Source organism: Ciconia boyciana, chromosome 35 (assembly GCF_034638445.1).
Source record: "Ciconia boyciana chromosome 35, ASM3463844v1, whole genome shotgun sequence".
NCBI classification, from domain to species: domain Eukaryota; kingdom Metazoa; phylum Chordata; class Aves; order Ciconiiformes; family Ciconiidae; genus Ciconia; species Ciconia boyciana.
In genome coordinates, this window is record NC_132968.1 from 581,880 (window position 1) to 597,043 (window position 15,164).

At 61.3% G+C, this 15,164-nt stretch overlaps 1 pseudogene; it reads right to left on the minus strand.

Moving 5' to 3' along the window:
- Nucleotides 1-1,628: 1,628 nt before the first annotated feature.
- Nucleotides 1,629-14,646, minus strand: LOC140645589 (scavenger receptor cysteine-rich type 1 protein M130-like; annotated as a pseudogene).
- Between the last annotated feature and the right edge of the window lie 518 nt (nt 14,647-15,164).

Here is a 15,164-nt window from a genome sequence, read left to right on the forward strand (position 1 = left end):
TCAGTGGCCAGACCTGCCCATAGGCCCCCACCATCCTGTGTTCAGAAGAAGATAAACACTCCCTCTTCTTTCTTTACTTCTCTTTTCTACCTCATTTCTCTGAGGTGCAGGGCTGGAGCTTTCTCCCCAGTGGGAGTTTTCCAGGGCAAGGACGCTGTGTTTGCAATGCCCATGAAAGTCAGCCATCACCGTGGGAATCTCACCCTGGGAACACTGCTCTCCTGTGGGGGCTGCCAGCAGGAAGGCTGCAGGATGTGGAGCAGAGGGATGTGTGAGCCCGGGCATCCTCCCCTTCCCCCCAGGGTCACCCATGGGGTGGAGGAGCTGCCAGCAGGGAATGGGGCCCCGCTGAAGTGGGAGAGGATGTTGGCAAGAGCCGCCTCCTCCCCTCTTCTCCTCTTGGGCCAGAACCTGCTGTTTGCAGCAGTACTGAGCTGCAGCAAGTCCCCACAGGGAGCCAACACACCTTCCAGCCTGCAGCAGAGGAGCCTTTCAGGGAAGGTGCAGAGGGATGTAGAGACCCACCAGTGGGAGCAGGGAGGGCAGTTTGGGCTCCAGGTCCTGCCCAAGTGTCAAACCCTTCTTGCTGCCTGGCTCCTGTGTAAGAGGTTTTTCTGCCCATGTCCCCTGGGGCTTGTGAAAAGCCCTGGCCAAGGGAGAGGGACCGGGACTCAGCTCCTGGCAACACCTCTTTTGTGAGGGACACAAAATCTCCTCTGCCATAGAAACGTGCCCACATGAGCATCCTCCTGGATGGGTCCTTCTCCAGGCCATGGCTTTTGGCTGCAGCACACGTCTCATGGGGTTTCTTTCTCCATCCCCCTGGCCCTCCAACAGCGCTGAGGGAAAGGGGCCCCATCTCCCCTGCTCCCATCCCTCCTGTACCTCACACTGCCCCAACACAAACCCAAACTGACACCCCTGGGAAAGCAGCAGGAGGGCAGAGCTGGGGGCTGGAGGGGAGCACGAGCAGGGGGGTCCCAGGGCTGCTGTGAGGCCTTACAGCCCCTGCTCAGGAAGAAGTGGCTGTGGCCGTGACAAGTGAGCTCAGGGTCTGCGAGGATCCAATGAAGTGGGAACAGCCCATGGAGACTGGGGTCCTGGCAGAGCATGAGGACAGGGAATCTCAGCCCGTGTGTCCCAGAAAGTGGCTCTGCACCCTGTGCTGGGGCAGTGGGGAGCAGAGCTGCATCCTAACCATTGTGGGAGATAATCCGTGGGCCATGATACCCCCTGGCGATGGCTGGGGTGTTCAGGACACTGTGGCCAGCTTAGGGCTCACTTCTGTGGGGCCACAGCCCAGGACTGACCCTGACATAGCAGCTCTGGCAGGGCCTCTGAACTGGGGGACCAGCGTGGCCCAGGCTGGGCCTGTGGGAAAGAGCAGCTGGAAACCTGAGGGTGAGGAAATGGATGTTCCTGCTGGGGTGCACCACGACCCCTACCAGAGAGCCATTTTGGCTAGAAACTGCCCATGGCCAGCAGCATGGAAATGTCTCTGTCAGCAGGATTATTCCCCAGGGACCATGGGCTCTCGCAGCCCCACAGCCTGACCCCGAGCATGCTGTCCCTGAGATGTGCCCCTTGCCTACCACTGTGTCATCGTTCTCTGCTCCCCCTGATCAGCCTCAGGGAGGTGACCCAACACCTGGGCAGGCAAGCCCCAGCTCTGGGTCAAAGCCCTCAGAGTCTTTTAATAAGAACAAATATGGACGCACAGTGTAAAAGTGGGAAAAAAAATAGAGGAAACTGCAGGCGGTTTCTGCTGCCAGTGGTAAAGGGAGATGTTTCCCTGGTGCTCACAGCTCTCCCAGCTGCACAGAGCTCTCCTCCTCCTGGCTGCACCCAGCTGCACAGCAGGGATGGGCTCTTCTGGCCGGGGCTCGGGGATTGTTGTGCACCAAGCTCCTGGTGTCACAGCCTTGTGTCCTCATGGGATGTGCCACAGACACCTCTTCAGCATCATCATAGCCCATGCTCCCCAGAAGGGCAGGGACGAGGTGTCTCCTTCAGCTCCAGGGACCCCAGCACTTCTCCGGGAGCGCAGGCTGCCCCCTGCAAGCAGCAAGGCAGGACATTGCAGTTCACCCCATGGGGTCTGTACATCACCTTCCTCCCTGCTCCTCACCACATTCAGCTCCTTATCCTACCCACAGTCCCTCCAAGGAAAACTCCCGTGGCAGGTTCCCCCTTCCCAGGAGGTTTCGGTGTCAGGACGGTAGCGACATCGCTGGCACCAGGGATGGCACCCCAGGAACCAGCAGCGCTATCTTTCCCTCTCACCTCCTAGTGCGTCCCTGGGCCCTGCTCCCTCCTCTGGCACCCTGGGCATTTCCCAAGCTCCCTGCTCACGTTCAGCACCCTCCTCAAAGTCAGGAACCTCCTTGGCATCATCATAGCCATCTGCTGGGTCTCCTCCAGGCACAACAAGAACATCTGAAAGGAGAGGGAAGTTGGTTACAGTGAGAAGATATGTTCTGCAGAGCAGAGGATGGAACGATGCACATGGAAACACAGGGCTGAGACACTGGTGTTGGCAGCACCACAGGAGACCCCCATGTCCTCCCCATCTCTGATGGTGACACTCCGTGACACCTCTGTCCATCACATGTCTACAGGGAGATCAACCCCTTCCTGCCTCCGTTACCTGGTGCTGATCCCAGACCATCCTCCTCCTCGTTGTCCCCATGGTAGGGCTGCAGCTGGGTCAGGGACTCCTCTGCATAGGAGCCTGGAGAGATGCACAGCAGGTGTTATGGAGCGAGCCCCACTGACCTGTCTCATGGTCAGCACTGCTGGGGAAGGGGGACCCACAGAGCTGGGGCTGCATGAGGAGGAGGGCGGGGAATTTACCGGGCTGCCCCAGGACAAACACTGTCTCAAAGGTGCTCCCTGAGCTGCCCTAGGACAGCCCCTTCCCTCACTCCTCAGGTGTCACATGGGGTGAAGGGGCAGGAACAGAGGGGCTGGGCAGCTGGGACGGGAAAAGCTCCTCTCCTGGACCCACGCCCTGGATGCTCTCCCCACAGACGACATGGCCCCAGCGCTGCAGGGACCACAGTGTGGGGGGCTCCAGTGGATCATCTCTGGGTTGGGCCAAGGGAAAGGGTCCTGCAGATGTGCCTCCAGGGAGGACCCACACCCACCTGAGCGACCAAACCTTGCCTGCTTCTCCCACACTGGGCTGTAACCGATCTCCTCGTACACGGCCTCGGGAAAGAGCTCCTGAGCTCTCCTGGAGCCTGGGGACAGAGGCAGGGCTGGCCCAGGGAGAGGCAGAGGGGTGATGGGATCCCACTGTGCTCCCCCAGACCTGTTGCTTGGGCCAGCCCAGGACTGCTCTGACAGCACAGCCCCACTGCACTCTCCAGAGACGACTGCCACATCCGCAGTGAGGGCAACGTTGCTGTGGAGATCATCTAGGGCTGCATCACCCTCGCATCATCCTTTCAGAGACAGCACTCATGGTCCTCTGGCCCCTGGGTCATGCCCCCCTTGTCTGACCCTGGAGCAGCTCCCATGTTTCCTCTCCACCTGGAGCTGCTCCCTATCTGCCCCATGGGTCTACAGCAGGCCCCATGCCCTGCCATGGGGTGGGCAGGGCTGGGCAGAGCGACAGGCTGGGGACCTGACACCATGGAGATGGACCCTACTGCCCCACACACCTCCTGTCATCTGTGCTACCCCAGAGCCCCTTCCAGCACTACCCAGAGCACTTCCAGCCTTGGCCATCCGCAGTCTGCCATTTCTCTCCTTGCCCCAGTGCTAGCCCCCGATGCCTCTGGGCTCTCTCCAACCCTTGCTGCTGCTGCTCCAAGGCCAGGCAGTCAATGGGGTGGTGCATGGGACAGGTGGCAGCACACAGTCTCATCCCCTCCAGCTCTGCCTGTGCCTCTCACTGACACCCCACAGCCCTTCCAGGAGGCATCTCCCCCTGGGACTACTCTGGAAGGACCCACCTCTGCGTCCCGACCTGGCCCTTAGCACTTGCCCAGCCAGGAGGGCCAGGAGCAGGCAGAGGAGGGCCCCCAGGATGATGCAGATGATGATGGGCATGGAGAGTCTCCCGCTGCTGGTCAAACGGCCCCGCGTGGGACCTGTATGGGCAAGAACATTGAAGGGGCAGCACCAGGCCTGGGAGAGGAGGGGGCAGCACCAGCCCTGACTCCCATCACACAAGGCAGCAGGGGGTGGAGGGACTCAGGGGGGACTCATGGGCAAGCTTCAACCCTGCTGAGTACATTGCAACCCTCCCCGACACCACCACCACCTCCCCAGTGCCTCCTCCTAGGAGTTTCCCACCCCAGCAAGCAGCCCCTTCCATCCAGCTGTGGGTCACAGCCTGGCCCCAGGGATACCCAGCCTCAGGCAGGAGGACAAGTTACCTGCTCGGGTTGGGGATGCTGCTGTCCTGGGTGTAGCTGCAGAGGAGGAAAAGGAGAGCTGGGCTGAGAGGGTGGGTGTGCAGGTATCGGGGAGCCTCCTCACCAACACACCGCGTGTGTGTCTGTAGATGTCCCTGACACATCCCACCCAAAGTGCCCCTCCAGTAGTGCCAGAAAGGGTGACCGGGACAGGGCCCAGGGCCTCTGCTCTGGGCGGCAGGCAGGATGGCACAGGCAGCCCAGGGGATAGCCCTGGGGCTGCAGGGCCCCATGGGCAGTGCCCAGAGGACACCCAGTTCCACCGAGGCTGCTCCCTGCCTGGCACCAGGCTCCTGCACTCTGCAGGAACAGTCTTGCTCGCGGGAGGTCAGGGGCCATGCCAGGACCAAGGGGGCGAAAGGCCTTCCCCAGCTCCCTGCCAATACTCCAGCAAGGCGTCCCAGCCCTGCCGCTGACCTGAGCAGCGCACGGCAGCGTCTTCCTTATGCCGGCAAGCACCGCCATCCCCGGGCCGGGCCCAGCAGTCCTGCAGGGATGGCTCCGTCCCGCGGCACTCCACCTGCTCCAGCCAGATGGGGCCTTGCCCCATCCCAAATGCAGCCTCATTCAGGGCAGACACCGCAGGACCACAGCCCAGCTGCCTGCACGCCACCTCGGCATCCCGCATGTCCCAGGAGTCGTCGCACACCGTCCCCCAGGAGCCACGGTGCCACACCTCCACTCTGCCCGAGCACCCGTCCTCGCCTCCCACGGCACGAATCTTCTCCCTATCTGGAGAAGGCAAAGACCTCCCATGGCACTGAGACAGCAGGCAGAGCCCTGCCAGACAAGAAGGGTACACAGAGGAGCAGCTCAATACCTGTGCAGCTCGTGGAGTTGGGGCATGGGGTCAATGGCTCCAGGGATATTTCTGGGCGTGCCCCTGAAGAAAGAAACACTGAAGTGAAGGGGCTGCTGTGTGGGATCGTGCAGAAGAGAGTGAGGCTGAGCTCTACTTGTGCCTCCCTGTACCATCTCGGTCATGGCAGCATCTGAAGCCCGGTCATTCAGGGGACATGCGCAGGACTGGGGGGACCCTGATTGCTCCGCCCCTAAAGGTCCCTGGTTCACAGAGCAGCAGTAGCGTGTCTGTGGAGGGGAGTCTCTTCTGAAGCCTGTGTGGTCTCTTCTGAGACCTCCCTGGAGAGATGCCTCTGCCTCCCCCAGGTGCTGCTGGCAACCTGGGTGACAACTGCTGCTGGACTTGTGTGGCTGTGGTCACGTTTGTGCCACCAGCAGCAGAAGGGTCTGACACAGAAAGGAAAAGGCCCTCTGTGTTTGGCTGTGCATAGAGGGGAGCAGGAGCTGGGGTGACACTGTGCCCGAGTGGCTCAGAGTTACCATTGCAGGTGATGTGGATCTCATCTCGCAGGTCTTCACATGACTGTGGGTCCCAGGGAGTGGAGGGACACTGCCAGAAGGAGCTGGTTTTCTCCCCACACTGCACATTATCCAGCCACGCAGGGCCAGACACCCTGCCATAGGGCAGGCGTGTTTCCAGGGATCCTCCGTCCCCACAGCCCAGCTCCTTGCATGCCAGCGACACCGTGTCAAGAGTCATCGAGGTGGAGCAAATGCTTCCCCACGTCCCATTGTAGAAAACCTGCAGGCGCCCGGAGCAGCCGTCACTGTTCTGCAGCCTCAGGGCCACGAACTCTGGGAGGAAAGGCACCAAGGGGGAAGAGGCTGGTCTGGGGCTGTGGGAGCCAGGACACCTCTGCACTCCCCAGGCCCTCAGCCAGGCAGGGGCAGGGCCAGCACGAGCCCCTTGCACCCAGGGGCACAGAGAAGTCCCTCATGCACAGACACCCCTGCCCTTCCTGCTAACACTTGGGGATGGCTGAGCTCCCCAGGGACCCCCAGTGGGACTGAGGGTACCCGAGCATGACTGTCCACAGGACGGCCACAAGCAAGGGCTCAGTGGCAGCCCGATACAGCCTTGGCCATGCGTGGCTCTCCCCACGTCCTGGCCTCCCCAGCAGCAGGCTCCCACCACAGCTGCCAGCACAGACCTGAGCAGATGACTCCCGCATCCTCTTTGTGCCCGCAGTCGTGCTGCCCCCAGGGCCTGGCAGGGCAGTCCCAGAGAGCAGCTTCGTCCCCAGAGCAGGTCACGCCATCCAGCCAGATCTGCCCGGAGCCTTCCCCGAACCGAGCAGAGCTGGCCGCCTCCACCGCCCCTCCACAGCCCAGCTGGTGGCAAACGACAGCAGCATCAGACAGGTCCCAGCCATCGTCGCAGACGGTCCCCCAGCTGCCCTGGTAGTAGATCTCCACTCTCCCGGCGCAGCGCCCAGACCCGTTCACCAGACGGACCCGCCGGCTCCCTGCAGTGGGGAGAAACCCCAGTGGCTGTCAGGGGCTGGCTGCCCACCCATCATCTGGGGGGCCCATGCAGTGCTGCTCACCCCAGCAAATGACTCCCACGTCCTCTGCAACCCCTGCCACCAGTGCACTCTCGGGCAGGGAGGTGTTGCAGAGGGTCAGCTTGGTCTCATGCCCTGCACACCGGACCCCTCGCAGCCCTACGGGCCCCGTCCCTCGCTCAGGCTTTGGGGGGTTGTAGGCTGCCTCTGCCTGTCCACACTGCAGCTGCCGGCACACCACGCTGGCCTCCTGTACGTCCCACTGGTCATCCAGGACTCTGCCCCACGTCCCGCGCTGCAAGATCTCCACTTGCCCGTCGCACCGGCTCCCTCCGCCCACCAGGCGCAGGGATGCAAAGCTGGCTGAGCCTGGGGAGAGCAGAGATGCCACAGCCGTCGGTGGCACTGAGGAGCATGGCACCCTTCAGGGAGGAGGGCAGGCGGAATTTCCAACCAAACAGGACAAGATTGAGCCTTGTGCTGACAAGAAGAGAGGGCAAAGCCCGTGCCTGCTCTGCAGCTCACACCCAGCTCTGCTGCTGCTGGGGTCACCCAGGCAGCTCCTGCCTGGGTGGTGGGATGAGGCTCTGCAGGGCTCTCTGTGGGGATGGCATGCGGTTGTCTGCAGCCAGAGGGATGGAGCAGAGCTCCGCAGGCCTGTCCTGGGCTCATCCCATAGGAGAAAAACACAGGAGCCCAGGCCTGGCAGTGGCATGGGGGCCTAAGCCGCTGCCCTGAGGGCAGATGCCTGCCTCCGTTCAGTCCTCAGCTCTCCCACAGCAGAGCGGTCACCCTGAGCAGGCAAAGCCCTCCAGAAGGCTCCTGGGGAAGCAAGGCTTTCTCCAGGGAGAAATTCAGGCTGGTACCACCATGGGACCCCTGCTTTGGGTGGCCATGTCACACACAAGGGGCAAAGGGAGTCAATGCAGCATTTTCCCAGCACTCACCTGAGCAAATGACAGCGGCGTTATTCCCATGGGAGCACGGTGAGGCCCCCAGGGTGGTCACTGGGCACTGTCCCAGGTGGACTTCAGTCCCATCACAGTGGAATGAGTCTCTCCAGACCGGTCCAATTCCTCTCCCAAAATGCCCTCCTCCAGGAATGGACTCAGCAAACCCGCAGTTGAGTTGACGACAGAGAACGTGGGCATCCGAGAGATCCCAGCGGGAGGCACAGAGGGTCCCCCAGGTCCCCAGCACCTGGACCTCCACCCATCCTGCACACGCCGTGCTGCCGTTCACCAGCCTGAACCCTGTGTACTCTGGGGACAGAGGAGGACTGAGGGTGGATCGGTGCTCTTGCACCCTCAGAAGCTGGCGGAGAGGCCAGAGGCACAGCATGCCTTTCTTCTCCCTCTGCACTATTTTCATGCTGCAGAAAACCCATCAGCCCTCCTGTCCTCACGCCCAGCCCAGCACGGGCCTTGCCCTCTTCCTCGAGCCCCAGCATAGCCCCGGTGTTCAACACCCCACCCTGGGTCCTTACGTGTGCAGGTGACAGCAGCGCTGTTCATGTGGGTGCAGGGCTGGTCCCTGGGGGAGCCCCTGGGGCAGGAGTTGAGGAGAGATTCATTCCCCACACACTGCAGCTCTCCATCCCAGGTGGGACCAACCCCTTCTCCAAAGTGAGATGCCCCAGCAACAGGCAGGGCCACCCCACACTGCAGCTCCCTGCAGACCACGTCAGCAGCTTTGGGACCAAAGTGGGAATCACAGACAGGTTTCCACTGGTCCCCATCATGGATCTCCACACGTCCTGAGCAGTGGCTCTTCCCTTCTACCAGCCGGACAAAGCCTGGGAAAACCAAAACCACTGAGAGCTCTCTGGCAGTTAAATGCCCACGTTCCCACATCACCTCCAAGCAAGCCATGACCAAATCACGCACTGAACATCCCAGAGGAAGCTGTTGGGGGAGTGTTGGTGACACAAACATATCCAGGTCCCCCAGCACCCGTTCTCTACAGCATCACAGCACTCAAGAGTATGTGTCTATTGCAGACCCACAGCAAAGCCTGCACACGATGTTGGTGACTTTGGGATCAAAGTGTGAGTGGCAGACAGTTTTCCAAGGTTCCCCGTCATGGATCACTTTACATCCTTAGTAGGGGCTATTCTCTCTGACCAGCCAGACAGATCCTGCAGCAAACAAGGACCCCCAAGAGTTCCCACCACCCTCTGGCAGTCCCCTGACCATGTCCCATCTGATCTCCAAGGTGGTCAAAGGCAAAAAGCCTCATGACCTCACCAGCTGCTCTAAGGGGGTGCTGATGGCACAAAAAAATCGGGCTCCCCATGCTGCTCCTCAGAAATCAGCACGGCACTTGTGGGCTTGCTTCTCTCCCCAAACTCACAGCCACAGGAATCTCTCAGACAAACCGCTGCTGCCCCAGAGACCTTGGGCTACCCAGCGCTGGTCCCTGGCCACTGCAGCACCCAGAGCACTTGGGATATGGTGAAATGCTCCCAGACGCTGTTGGCTGCTGCAGCCTGCTCTGCCCCACCAAGCTCAGGGCCCAGCGTGAAGAACTCCTTGGTGCCACCAGAAATGCACCCCCTTCCATGGGGGTCTTGGGCTGTTGGGGTGCTGCTGGTAAATGAGACATGTCACAGGGCAAAGGTAGTCAGGCTGTACGTGTGGTCAGTGTCTGTGCCAGCCTCCCGCTCCGGCGCCTGCCGGGAGGAAGGTCCTCAGGCATGACCAGAGTGCACTGCTGGGCACACGTGTCCCTGGCCAACAGCCGGGCAGAGGGCGGAGAGTGGACAGAAGAGCAACCCTGGGCTTACACGAGCTCCCAGTGCAAGGGCAGGCACAGAGGAGAGCCAGCAAAGTGCTGGCAAACCCAAAAGCGCAAGGTAGCCAGAGGCTGGGACAGACATGAGAGGCTGGGCAGTGAGGTAGCACTCCTGGACGGGCTTTTGCCCCCAGGGCAGGCTCTTGTGGGGTGACCCTGAGGGAGGAAGGAGGTGCCACATGCCACCCTGTTCCTCTGCCCAAGCCCAGCACTCCTCCTCTCCAAGCAATACCTTTGCTTGGGCCAAGGGACCCTTGTCTGCCGGGGGCAAAACCCAAACTTCCTCATCAATCTCATGCCCTTCCCAAGCCTGTGGGTGGCTGCATGAGTCACTCTTGGCACCTCTGGCATGGGGGGAACTGGCCCTCACTGCTGCCAGACGGGGCCTGGGTGAAAGGGAGGAGAAAGATGGGAACCAACAGACATGTCAGAGCATGGCAGAGGGATTCATCTGAGCCACCTCGGGGGCCAGGCAGGGTAGGGGCACCCTGGGGCAGGTTCCCACTGGGCTTTCCCCAGGGACCGAGGACAACAGCAATGACAGTCCCAGCTCGGCAGTTCGACCAGCCACACCGGGCCCTGCTCTGGCATTAGCCTGTTGCACCCTGAAGGCACAGCCAGGTCCCTTGTCCCCTGTCCCAGACCCAAAGGTGGAGAACAGGCTGTCCCCTTACCTGAACATATCACTCCAGCGTCCAGGCTGTGAATGCAGTCATGTTCACCCCATCCTCTGTGTGGGCAGTCAGACAGGGCAGACTCGGTGCCATTACAGCCAACATCATCCAGCCAAATGGGGCCAGATCCTGGCCCAAAGCCTCCGTACTGAGGAGCTCCAACAGCAGACCCACAGTCCAGCTGCTTACAAACCACTGCAGCATCCTGCATGTCCCAGTAGTGACCACACACGGTCCCCCACTGGCCCTGTTGTTTCACCTCCACTCTCCCAGCACAGTCGTTGTTGCCGTCCACCAGCCTCACGTCCACAGCCCCTTCAAACACTGACACAGGACCAGTCAGGACAGTGCCGAGCCCCAGCACTGTGGGTCTGGGGGAACTCCTGCTTTGGTGGAGTCAGAGGTGCCACGATGGGAGCCCACTGCCCTCCAGGCTGTCCCCAGGGCAGTGCAGGGGTCCCTTCTATCCCCACGGGCTGCACAAGGCTGGGGATGCCCAGCTCCAGCCCCGCTGGGTCATTTGTGGCCCCACAGACTTTTGCACTTCCTTCCACCCCAATGGCCCCCTGCAAACTGACCCCCGGCTCATACCCACCCAGGGCACCCGCTCCTCCCCAGCCAGCACCCTGAGAAGAGACCTGCCCCCACCACGGCTCCCCCAAGCACACACTGCTGCTTCTGCCCAGGTCCTGAGCTCCCCTGGACCGCAGCCTGCCCTGGGCATCTCCCAGCTCATCCTCCACCTTCACACCTTTCTCTGTCCCCTGCGGTGCAACAGGATGATCCCAGTGAGACCTCCCAACCCATGCCCCCTCCTTGTCCTTGGGCATCAGCCCTGCCCTGCCCTTGTCTAGGATGCCCCAGGAAGGTCACCTCTCTGCCAGCCTGTGGGAACAGGTACCCCAGTTCCCTTGTCTCCACAGGCAAAACATGTCCCACCTCAGGCTGGAGCTCACCCAGTGTTCAATACCCCACCCTGGGTCCTTACGTGTGCAGGTGACAGCAGCGCTGTTCGTGTGGGTGCAGGGCTGGTCCCTGCGGGACCCCCTGGGGCAGGAGATGAGGAGGGATTCATTCCCCACACACTGCAGATCTCCATCCCAGGTGGGACCAACCCCTTCTCCAAAGTGAGCTGCCCCAGCAACAGGCAGGGCCGCACCACACTGCAGCTCCCTGCAGACCACGTCAGCAGCTTTGGGACCAAAGTGGGAGTCACAGACAGTTTTCCACTGGTCCCCATCATGGATCTCCAGACGTCCTGAGCAGCGGCTATTCCCTTCTACCAGCCGGACAAACCCTGGAACAAACAAAGTAACTAGAGTTCCCAGAGTCCTCTGACAGATACAGGACCACATCCTGCATCACCTCCAAGCAAGCCGTGACCAAATCACCCACTGAACATCCCAGAGGAAGCTGTTGGGGGAGTGTTGGTGACACAAACACACCATGCCCCCCTGCACACCTTCTCTACGCCATCACAGCACTCATAGGTATGTGTCTGCTGCAGCACCAGGAAATGCTTGGACAACCTGCTGCTACACAAGGCACCCTGTGCTGCCTGGCATGGTCCCACCAGCACTGCAGTGTGGTGTGCGCAGTTCGGGTCCGGGAGAACCGGCCCAGATGATAATGACTGCTGCAGCCTGCTCAGCCCCTGCAGAGCTTGCAACCAGGCAGGACCAGCACCTTGACGCAGCCAGAAATGCACCCTGCTCCCAGGGGTGTTCTGGGGTGTTGGGAGGTTGCTGTTAGGGGGAGATGTCACAGAGCACAGAAATGGTGCAGCTGTTACCATGGCTGGTGCCTGTCCAGCCCTCTCCGATGCCTGCTCGGAGGGGGTGTCCTCAGCCAGGCACACAGTGCTCTGTCCAGAGGTGCACAGGTCCCAAGCTAACATCCAGGCAGAGGGACAGGAGACCTGCATGCCCCCCTGGGCTCATGCTGGCTCAGAGGGTGACAGCAGGCACAGACGAGAGTCAGAAAGTGCTGCCAAAGCCTCTGTTTCATGGGGCAGTGTGGGGAACCATGGGCAGGCAGGAGAGGCTGGGCAGCAGGTCAGCGCTGCCTGCATGGGGTCGTGTGGGGAACCATGGGCAGGCAGGAGAGGCTGGGCAGCAGGGCAGCGCTGCCTGCATGGGGCCGTGTCCCCGTGGGGCTGTCACAGCCCCAGGGACATCCCAGTACCTGCCTGTGCATGCAGTGATGCAGAAGGGAACAGGCAGAGTCAAGCAGCTGCCAAGCTCCCAAGCCTTGCAGGAGCTGGCTGGACCACACAGCCGAGCCCTGGGGACAGGCAGTGAAAGGGCTGTGTGCCACCCTGCTCCTCTCCCAGGGCCCAGCACTCATGCTCTCGGAAAAGCCCTTTTGATTCAGTTGAGGTACTCATGCCTGTGAAGGGCAATGACCCAGGGGACCAGCCATCTCATGCCCTTCCTCCAAGGTGTGCAGTGCCAAGCAAGTCCTCCTGGCTTCTCCAGCACAGGGACCCACAGCACTGTTGTCTGGGAGCTGGCAGAATGGGTGGAGACCAGTGGAGATCACTGGAAACCCCAGGGAAGGGACGGAGGATTCATCTGCAGCCCAAGACATTGAAGAGTGGCTGAGACACTGCAGCAGGGTTACTTCAGCCTGGGCTAGGCTCCCTCTGGGCTTTTCCCAGGCACTGGGAACACCAGCAATGACAGTCCCAGCTTGGCAGTGTGACTGGCCACATAGAGCAGTCAGCGGTGCCCACTTTTTGGTCCCTGATGGCACACCCAAGGTCTCTTCACCCGTCACATGCCCAGAGGTGGGGAAAGGCTGTCCCCTTACTTTAACACATCACTCCAGCATCACCAGCATGAAGGCACTTAGGTTCACCCCATCCTCTGTGTGGGTAGTCAGACAGGAGAGACTCAGTGCCATTACAGCCAACATCATCCATCCAAGTGGGGCCAGAACCTGCCCTGTTGCTCCCTGGGGGCACAGGAAGGTCCCTTCCCTGTCCAACCCTTAAAGATGGAAAACAGGCTGTCCCCTTACCTGAACACATCACTCCAGCATCCAAACCGTGATTACAGTTATTTTCACCCCATCTTCTGTGTGGGCAGTCAGACAGGGCAGACTCGGTGCCATTACAGCCAACATCATCCAGCCAAATGGGGCCAGATCCTGGCCCAAAGTGTCCATATTGAGGAGCTCCAACAGCAGACCCACAGTCCAGCTGCTTACAAACCACTGCCGCATCGTTCATGCTCCAATACCAACCACACACGGTCCCCCACTGGCCCTGATGTTTCACCTCCACTCTCCCAGCACAGTCGTTGTCGCCATTCACCAGCCTCACCTCTGCAGCCCCTTCAAACACCAACATGGCACCGGTCAGGAGAGCTCCAAGCCGCAGCACGGCAGGTCTGGGGGAAGCCCCTGCCCAGGCCATGGCAGAGGTGCCAGGGTGGGAGCCCACTCCCCTCCAGGCTGTCCCCAGTGCGGTGCGGGGATCCCTTCAATCCCCACGGGCTGTGCAAGGCTGGGGATGTGCAGGTCTGCCCCTCCTGGGTCATTTGCCATCCCACCGCACAAGGCACCTTTTCCCACCCCAACGGCCACCTGCCCCCTGCCCACGCACACCTGCACACTGTGCCCAGCCCTGCACAGGGCACCCGCTCTTCCCCAGCCCAGCACCCCCTGAACAGCCCCCTGGACACAGCCCTGCAGCTTCCCATGCAAACCACCTGCCCTGGCACCATCCAAACCCAGCCCCACCCCCAGGGCTTTCCCTGTTCCCACCGAGACCATTCCACTGATCCCCACACCCACATTCCCTCCCCGCCCCTGGTGGCCGCCCCGCCCCCGCCCTGGGACAGGCCCCCCAGGAAAGATGTCCCTCGAGGCAGATGCCCCCATCCCCTTCTCTCTGCAGGGCACAAACTGCCCTCATGGGCTCAGGGCTCCCCTGGAACAAGGGGGCCGAGAGCAGCACACAAAGCCTCTGGGGTACCCCAGAGGTTGGCAGTGCCCTGGGGATCTCTGCCTGCTGCCATCCCCAGCTAGGCCACCACCGGCTCCAGAGGCACAGTGCTGGGGAACAGGGGGTCCCCAAGGCTACCCCAGGACAGGGTGTCTATGCATCCAGCCAGGCACAGGCTGCCCCAAACACCGGAGCCCTGGAAAAGGACATGCTCTCTCCCACCCAGACAGGCAGGCACAGGCTCCATGGACCTGAGCACCTTCTGACCCTCACCTCAGTAGCACCTGTAAAGAAACCCCATTCCCGGACAGATCCCGATGGCCATGCTGGTACTGCTGGGCCTGGGCTGTGGGACAATGGAACTGGCACTTACCGCTGCACAGCTGTACCCAGAGGAGCAGCCCCAGCATCCGAGGGGACAGGACTCCCTCTGTGCCCATCCTGAGCCTCCTGCCCTGCCAGCACATCCCTGCTCTGCCACACTCCCCGCCACGGCTCCTGGGGACTCCTGGGGACAATGACGACAGGAGGGCAAGATATCTCTGCAGATGCCAGCCCAGCTACAGGACAAGCCAATCAAAGCAGCAGGGCCTTTTTCGACATTATCGGGAGCTATCTCCCCTCCGACACAGCCCAGCCCTCCAATGAACTTCTCCAGCGCCATTCATGACCATATATGAGAGACGGCTCTGCTACAGGTGTCACGTCACTGTGGTGGGGGGCCGTCACAGGACAGGGCTGCTTGTGTGGGGGTAAATGGATTTTTCACCCCCTGAACCCTGCTGTGTAGACCAGGACCACTGAGCATCTCCTATGCCAGGCACACCCAAGAGCCCAAGGGGAGAGTGTGCAGCCACCCTCGTGCCGTGGGAAGCACAGGGCTGGGACTGCGCCGGAGGCTGTGTCAGGAAGGGAAGGAAACAGCCCCTGCCCCTGCTACAGACCCCGCGCTGCTGGG